This window comes from Triturus cristatus, chromosome 11 (genome assembly GCF_964204655.1).
Source record: "Triturus cristatus chromosome 11, aTriCri1.1, whole genome shotgun sequence".
NCBI classification, from domain to species: Eukaryota; Metazoa; Chordata; class Amphibia; order Caudata; family Salamandridae; genus Triturus; species Triturus cristatus.
Window position 1 is genome coordinate 495,229,439 of NC_140594.1, and position 7,093 is coordinate 495,236,531.

Genomic DNA, 7,093 nt, shown 5'->3' on the forward strand with positions numbered 1-7,093 from the left:
TTGCCTCATGTAACGTAACGTTTGCTTTTGTAACATGCTCACTTGTAACTTTTCTCCTTATGTATCATTACTGTTCCTATTGTGAAGCGCTCTGACACCTTCGGGTAAAGTCCGCGCTATATAAAAACGCAATAAATAAATAAAAAATACACAATCACTATGACTGGCCCAAAGTAGGTATAAGATGACTAAAAGAAGATTGGAGCTTATCTCAGTATTTTAGGACAGTTGTACTGTCTGAATTTGCCCTTCGGAAAGCTCTGACCCATATCATAAAAGGCCTTGTGCAATGGCCAATGTTTTGAACTTGATCAATTTATATATACCAAGGAAATGAAGTTAGACCAAGCAGCACAAGCGAAAAGTGGCCAGATTTCTAAAGTTTCAGCAGAGGCCTTGTAGCTACATCCTCGGCAAGCTAGAACTAACGGATACATAGTCCATGAAACTCAGGCAAATAAAAGTGTCAAAATTCGAGCATTTACTATTGCTTGTTGGGAAGAGTATGGGAGAAATATCCACCTAATTTGTCTAAAGTTAAAGCTCAACTTGGACATGGCAGATTTTTGAACATTAGCAAAAGTCAAGAATTAACCAGGTATGGGTAAAGGTTTTACGAAACGAAATTGAATAGAAAAGTAATAATAGCATACACTGATGAATCTCTCCCTGGCAAATTAGCTCCATCTGGGGTTGCAGATGCATCAGTCAATATCATGAAATGTTGAAGCAAATTCAGATGGTGCTATATTAGAGCAGAATAGCGGACGCCAGCAAGTATTGGTTAGGAGTTGTGCTATCACACAGAGTAGTGACTTCCGAAAATACTGTAGGCTTAGCATCAAGGACGCTATGGTAGTCTAACAGATCAAACTCAGTTATTGAAAAGGAATTTACGGCATCTTTCTCAACCAACAAGAAATGTAAGCATTCTCTGGGGAGTAAATAGTTAACATTAAATACTGGTCATCCACCGCTAGTTTACATACTCAATGGTAATGAGATCAAAGATCAAACTCCCAGGGTTTCCAAATTAAGCTCAAATATATAGCACTACAATTTTGAAATTCAGCATATTCTTGGAGGGAAAAACGTCAGGGCTGATGAATTATTGAGGTCTCCACTTCTCCAAGAGGATGGTGAAGGTTTGGTTGATGACGACAAGTGTTTGTAGCTGTGCTGTGGCAGATGCCACTAAAAACCAGTTCTTTCAAAGCTTCTAAGAGGATGATGATTTGTCATTAGTGAGGAAATATGTTGTGGAAGGCTGGTTGTGTGAACAGTTGGTCCCACTGAAATTGAACTATCAAAGTAGACAGGAAGTTGTCTTTGCAAGGAAGGAAGATGCTAATGGGAGGAGACAAATGTGTCCCTCCTACCAAACTCAGAAATAAGTTAATAGAATTCGGCCGTTAGGGCCAATAATGTCAGACAGTAACTAACTGCAGAGTGTGTGTTGAGTTTTGGTGACCAGGAATGGACTCACAAAGTTAGATTTAGAAGGGGAAGATGTTGATAAATGTAGTTATGGTGCAGCAGAATAGGGTGTGATGAATGAATCTTTCCTTCTCACATATCAGTGTCTGCCACAACGTCTTTTCTAAGTATCACAGAGTCCCTGTATGCTTAGTTCTGTTGACTCCAAATAATAAGGACTGGCTGAAAGCTATACTGGGAGCAGGTGAAACTGGTGACACAATGTTTCTACTGAAAATATATTCACTGTGTTAGGACCAGAGGCTTCAGATCATGTATTCTCTGTGCTGCTTTATTTTAACAGCAGCTATATTGAAAGTATAATAAACACAGGTTGAATCTCTCGTTGGTTTTTGAGTTTAGTCTCCAATGAAGAGAGAAAATAAATACTCTCTTGGAGCAATAAGCCATGAATAATTGGTTAAGCAAGGTTTGCTCTAAGTTGGTAGTGGTACTGCATTAACAGTGTAATGTGATCTATTTTTTTTGTGTTTACATTTTTTATTGAATTTTATCATGAAATACAGAGTAACACAGAAATTATAAAACAATGAATTATTGATAATATTAAATACGTATGTTGATGATAAATATGAACGAATAAATAAGAAATCATATTATATATAAATATTAAAATGAATAAATAAGTGAGTAGATATATGGTAGAAAGAACATGAATAAGAACTGGATATTATACATATTATAATATTACAGATGACCTGTGCACACATGATAGTATCAACAGCTTGAATTACTGTCAGTCACAAAGAACACAATTATAACAGCAGTCAAATGGAGTCTTCTTTCTTTATGGTTTAATCGGTGATCAGATGCCCAGCCAACATGTGTTTCGTCAGGGTGTAAACCCAAGACTTCTTCAGGGCTACAAAATGTAAAATAGCAATATATTAGCACAATATATCAAAAAATGGAATTCACTGAGAAGGGCGATACAGTGTGACAATAATGTGCAAAGTTCCCAGTGCAGCAGAAAAACCGTCACCTAGATGTAACGTCGAGATACATTTATAAAGAAAGGACTGTGACTTAAGTGAAAGCTTGGTGTTGGTATGTCTGACCCTGCAAAAGCAATGCACGGCGTATATATTACATTTATACAGTCAATAATAAAATTAGACATACAAAATAAAATTCAACAATATACACTGTATGGTAGAAGGTGGCATAGGAAATAAACAAATAGAACAGATAAATCCTATTGTACAAGTGATCAAAAGTGGAGAGAAAGCAACCTTCACCAAACCAGTGGGCATGAAAAATCAAGAGCAAAGATGCTAGAGAGAAGAAGGTGTGAATACAGATAAAGATCCAGAAAATCATCCTACCTAATGGACAGATGGTCTGAAAAGCGAAAGTCTGAAATTGAGTAAAAAGGCGGAAGCCTAGTCAATGAATATGCTCTGCGTGGGGTGAGAGGTGTAGTGGGTCAGTGAGAGGATGTAACATAAACTCACCTCTCCGCCAGTTGTACTTCCGTCCCAGCTGAATAGGTAGGTAGAGGTGCAATGAATAAATTGAGGTAAGTATCAGAACAGGAGCACTGGAGAAGAAAGAAGGATGAGGAATAAGAATAAATCTGGGCGGGAAAAAGGGAGCACGAAGATCAACAGATATGTCCTGAAGCAACTATGCTCTGGGTATAAAGGCCTACGCCTGGTAATGGAATGGTGCCAATCAACGTCAAATGACCCTGTATGTCAAAGAACATGAGCGGTCAAAAATCTCCAATGATGTGATAAAACAACAAAACGCTATCAACAGTAACCTAAGCAAATGTGACCACTCAAAAGCCAATTGCAAAATAAATAGGGTCAGGTAAATAAACGCACTCCATCGAGTAGTCAGCATGTATGCAGTACAATAAGAAACATCAAACTATCGGGTAAATTGAGTTTCAATGCGGGTAGTGGATAGAACGAATACAATTGCGCTTAAAAGACTGAAAATCACAGTGGTGGCATAATAATCTAAGGGTCATGGCGTAGGCGCTATGCACGTAAAACCACACAGGCAACTCTAGTACAGGTGCCGAGCTAAAGAAACGGGACAACAAAGCGTCTAAACAGATGAGGTCACAGAAATGGAAAGCAGTATCTGGTGATCGCGGGCGTAGTGCCAGAATAATGGTAATTTAATAAGGCAGAGTTAAGAGTTAATGTAGACTAATATCTAACATGGAGCGAAGGCTTACCTATCGTCTTCCTGGTGTAGGGCATCGGCGAGTACGCGTATAAGTATGAGGATCTATCGAAAACCGGAAGTAACATAAACAACATGGCTTCCGCTTAAATATCGGAAACATGTTAAAATACTAGAACGATAACTCAAACCCCGGTAGCAAAACCGGAAGTGAGTGAAAAAAGGACACGTAAATGAGCGCACGCTTTGTTACAAATGAAAGCTTAAGTAAAAGCTAAGATGTCTCCAAAAATAGAAATACGTGCAAAAAAATATATCATGGATAGAAATACGAAACCTGAATAAGAGGAACAAAACAAAATCACCAATTATAACCCTAGAGAAATAAACACGTGTAGGGTGACATAGTCTCTAAAATATGAGGATTTTAGCCGAAGAATGGCGAAGAGCAAAGGTTTAACTCCTCATTAATGGCAGGGGTAACCTGAAAGAGTCAAAAGTGTTCGAGAGGGAAGTGACACAAATAGAGAGAGAAGGAGTACTGGAATATTCAGATTCAAGAGAGAAGTAGGTGGCTTATAACAGATTTATACCATACCTGATTGCCCCACCATAAACGGTGCAACGTAACTTGATAAGGGAAGCAAATAATACAGTATTTACACCAGGCTGTATAATAAGGGTCATTGATTGAACTAAAATTCGATGAAATCTAAGCCAGTATTAATGTTATCACGGCATTCTTTAGAGGTCCGAAGTCCAGACCAATGCAAATATAAGGACACAGTGCAGATGGTAACAGAAAGTCAAAAGTGTCATATTAATCCATTCAGAAGAAAACATCCCAATTTGAGTGTAATTGATACAATATCTAGTTGGGTCTGGATAAATCTTCGGATAAACATACATCACAATTGGTGATGTCAACATAACATCTAAATGGTATTAATCAATGTATCAATTTCCTAAAAAAGAACTGTAACTCATGGTCGGTATTGAGTCCTAGCTCAACCACCTTCAAGCGCATTATCCAAGTAGCCTCTGCTCGGCGTAAGGACGATTCCCTGTCACCACCTCTCTGGTGTATTGGTATGACTTCTATGCCGAAAAAGTTGAATTGCTTGTAGCGGCCTTGTTCTTTATATTCAATAGCATGTGTTGCCATGGGGTATCTCCTGTCACCTTGTTTGATTGCCCCAGCGTGTTCACCAATTCCGTCTTTGAGCATTCTAATGGTGCTACCCACATATTGTTTATGGCATTTGCACTCAATGATATATATTACAAATCGTGTCAAGCAATTGATATTCTGCTTAATCTGATATTGCCTCCCATTTGGACCACTGAATTTAGATTTATTATGTATGGCCCACCTACAGACACACCACAACTCCCACATTTATGAAAGGCTGCTGTTTGTTTAGTAAGCCAATCATTACCTTTGATGATTTTAGGGACAGTCGGGCTCAAAATACTTTTCAATGTAGTTCCTCCTCTGTAGGTGACAAGAGGCCTCTGTGTAGTAAATGCCTTAGCTCGTAAAATATCCCAATGTTTGTGCATGCTCTTGGTCATGGCATCAGCTCTCTGGTTGTAGTTAGTAATTTGTCTTACTGGTTGTGTTTGTATGTTGCTGGACTCCTTTTCTCTAAGTGTCTCTGTGTGTGGTACACGTAGGATACGTCTCTCTGCTCTGTCCAACGTTGGCAGTTGGTAGTCTCTGTTCTGAAATCTCTCTTTCATAGTGTGAACGCATGTGTGGAATTCTGTGTCCTCGCTGCAATTTCTCCTTGCTCTGGTGAATTCCCCATAGGGAATGGCTTTGATTTGATGTTTGGGGTGTGCACTAGTGGAATGCAGGACAGAATTGCAAGCTGTAGGTTTGCAGTGCAATTTGCTTTGTATTGAACCCTTCTGAACGTAAAGCTCCACATCTAGAAACACCAAGTGTGTCTTACTATGCTGATGTGTGAACTGAACTCCTAATGTGTTGTTGTTCAGGTAGAGGTAGAATTATATTATATAAAATATGAATAAATATAAATATAAAAGAGAATGACTTTGTACAAGAAAATTAAAATAATTAGATCAAAGCACAAAAATAAAAATAAAAAAGGAGGAGAAAATTGATATGAAAAGTGGAAGAAAGAAGAAAAGAAGAGAAAAGAGATAAACTGTAAAGAAGAGAATAAGAGAACAGTGAGAGATAATAGAGCCAGAGGAAGGGAGGGAGGAGAAGGAGGACGGGAGTGGGAAAAATAAATTGATGAAGGATAAAGGAAAGGGAAGAAGAAAAGAAATACACAAAATATAAAATAATGAATTAGTTAATTCAAGTGTTTGCATTAGGTGACAGAGTGGAGTTGGCATCAGTGTTAATTTCAGTTTTTAAAAAAGAAGACCAGGTCTGGAGAAATACATCAACTTGATCTTGAAGGTTATAAATTGTGCGCTCATGTAGGGCTGTTTGCATCATTGCCACTAGCCATTCTTCCTGAGAGGGTGGAGAAGGAGACTTCCAATGACGCAAAATACAGATTTTTGCTGTAGCCAATGCAGTGTGTAGAAGACGTATTTGTGATTTAAAAAGTTTTGGAAAGTGTCGGAAATCATGTAGAAGGATGTGGCAGGTGTAAATGGTAAGGATAATGGCATTGTCGAATGTAAAGTCTTGCCAACAAAGGACCAAAAGGACCTTGTTGCTGGGCAATCGCAAATGATATGAACTATGTCACAACCAGAGGTGGAACATCTCCAGTAATTAGTGTGTGAAAGCAATCCAGCTTTATGTAACTTAGTTGGTGACCAGTGCCATTCATGAAGGATTTTAAATATACAAAATTTAAGCCTTGCTTCACGAACGCCTTTATGTAATCCCTCCAGTATCTTGTCCCATTCAGAAGCCGTATATGAAATAGATAAACAAGATTGCCATTTATTTTGGAGAGCATATGAGAGAGATTGTGAAAATAAAGGAGACATAAAGATTTTATAAAGACCAGAGGTCAGTCCTCTAAACTTTCCCCACAGATTTAGGTAAGATAGTATTGGGGACACCTGCAACACCCAAGGGGGAGATCCCAAGTGTTTCCTCAGACATTGTTGAAGTTGAGAGTATCTAGAGGAGTGTTGTATAGGAAGATTAAATTCCTCACATAATTGAGAAAATGATTTAAAATTTCCATCATGAAGAAATTGATCTGGGGAGTAAATACCAGCTGCTTGCCATAAAGGCCAGGATAAAGTGCGACCATTGATACAGATAGCTGAATTGTTCCAAAGAGGAGCCTTAACATGAATACGGGCGTTTGAGCCTAGTATACGATGCCCCCTCTGCCAAGATTTGTGCATGACTGATAAGATCGGATTCTTGGGATCAGAAGAACTAGTGCCACTACCATATAAAAGAGAAAGATCTGAGTTCTTGGATAAAAGATGACGCTCGATGGAAACCCAT

At 38.5% G+C, this 7,093-nt stretch overlaps 1 long non-coding RNA gene across 1 annotated transcript; it reads right to left on the reverse strand.

Moving 5' to 3' along the window:
- Positions 1–1,671: 1,671 nt before the first annotated feature.
- Positions 1,672–3,747, reverse strand: LOC146784471 (uncharacterized). The gene is made up of 3 exons (XR_014970826.1): positions 3,689–3,747; positions 2,952–3,037; positions 1,672–2,359 (listed from the first exon to the last, which is right to left on the reverse strand). It is a non-coding gene; the product is annotated as an uncharacterized LOC146784471 (long non-coding RNA).
- Positions 3,748–7,093: the final 3,346 nt, after the last annotated feature.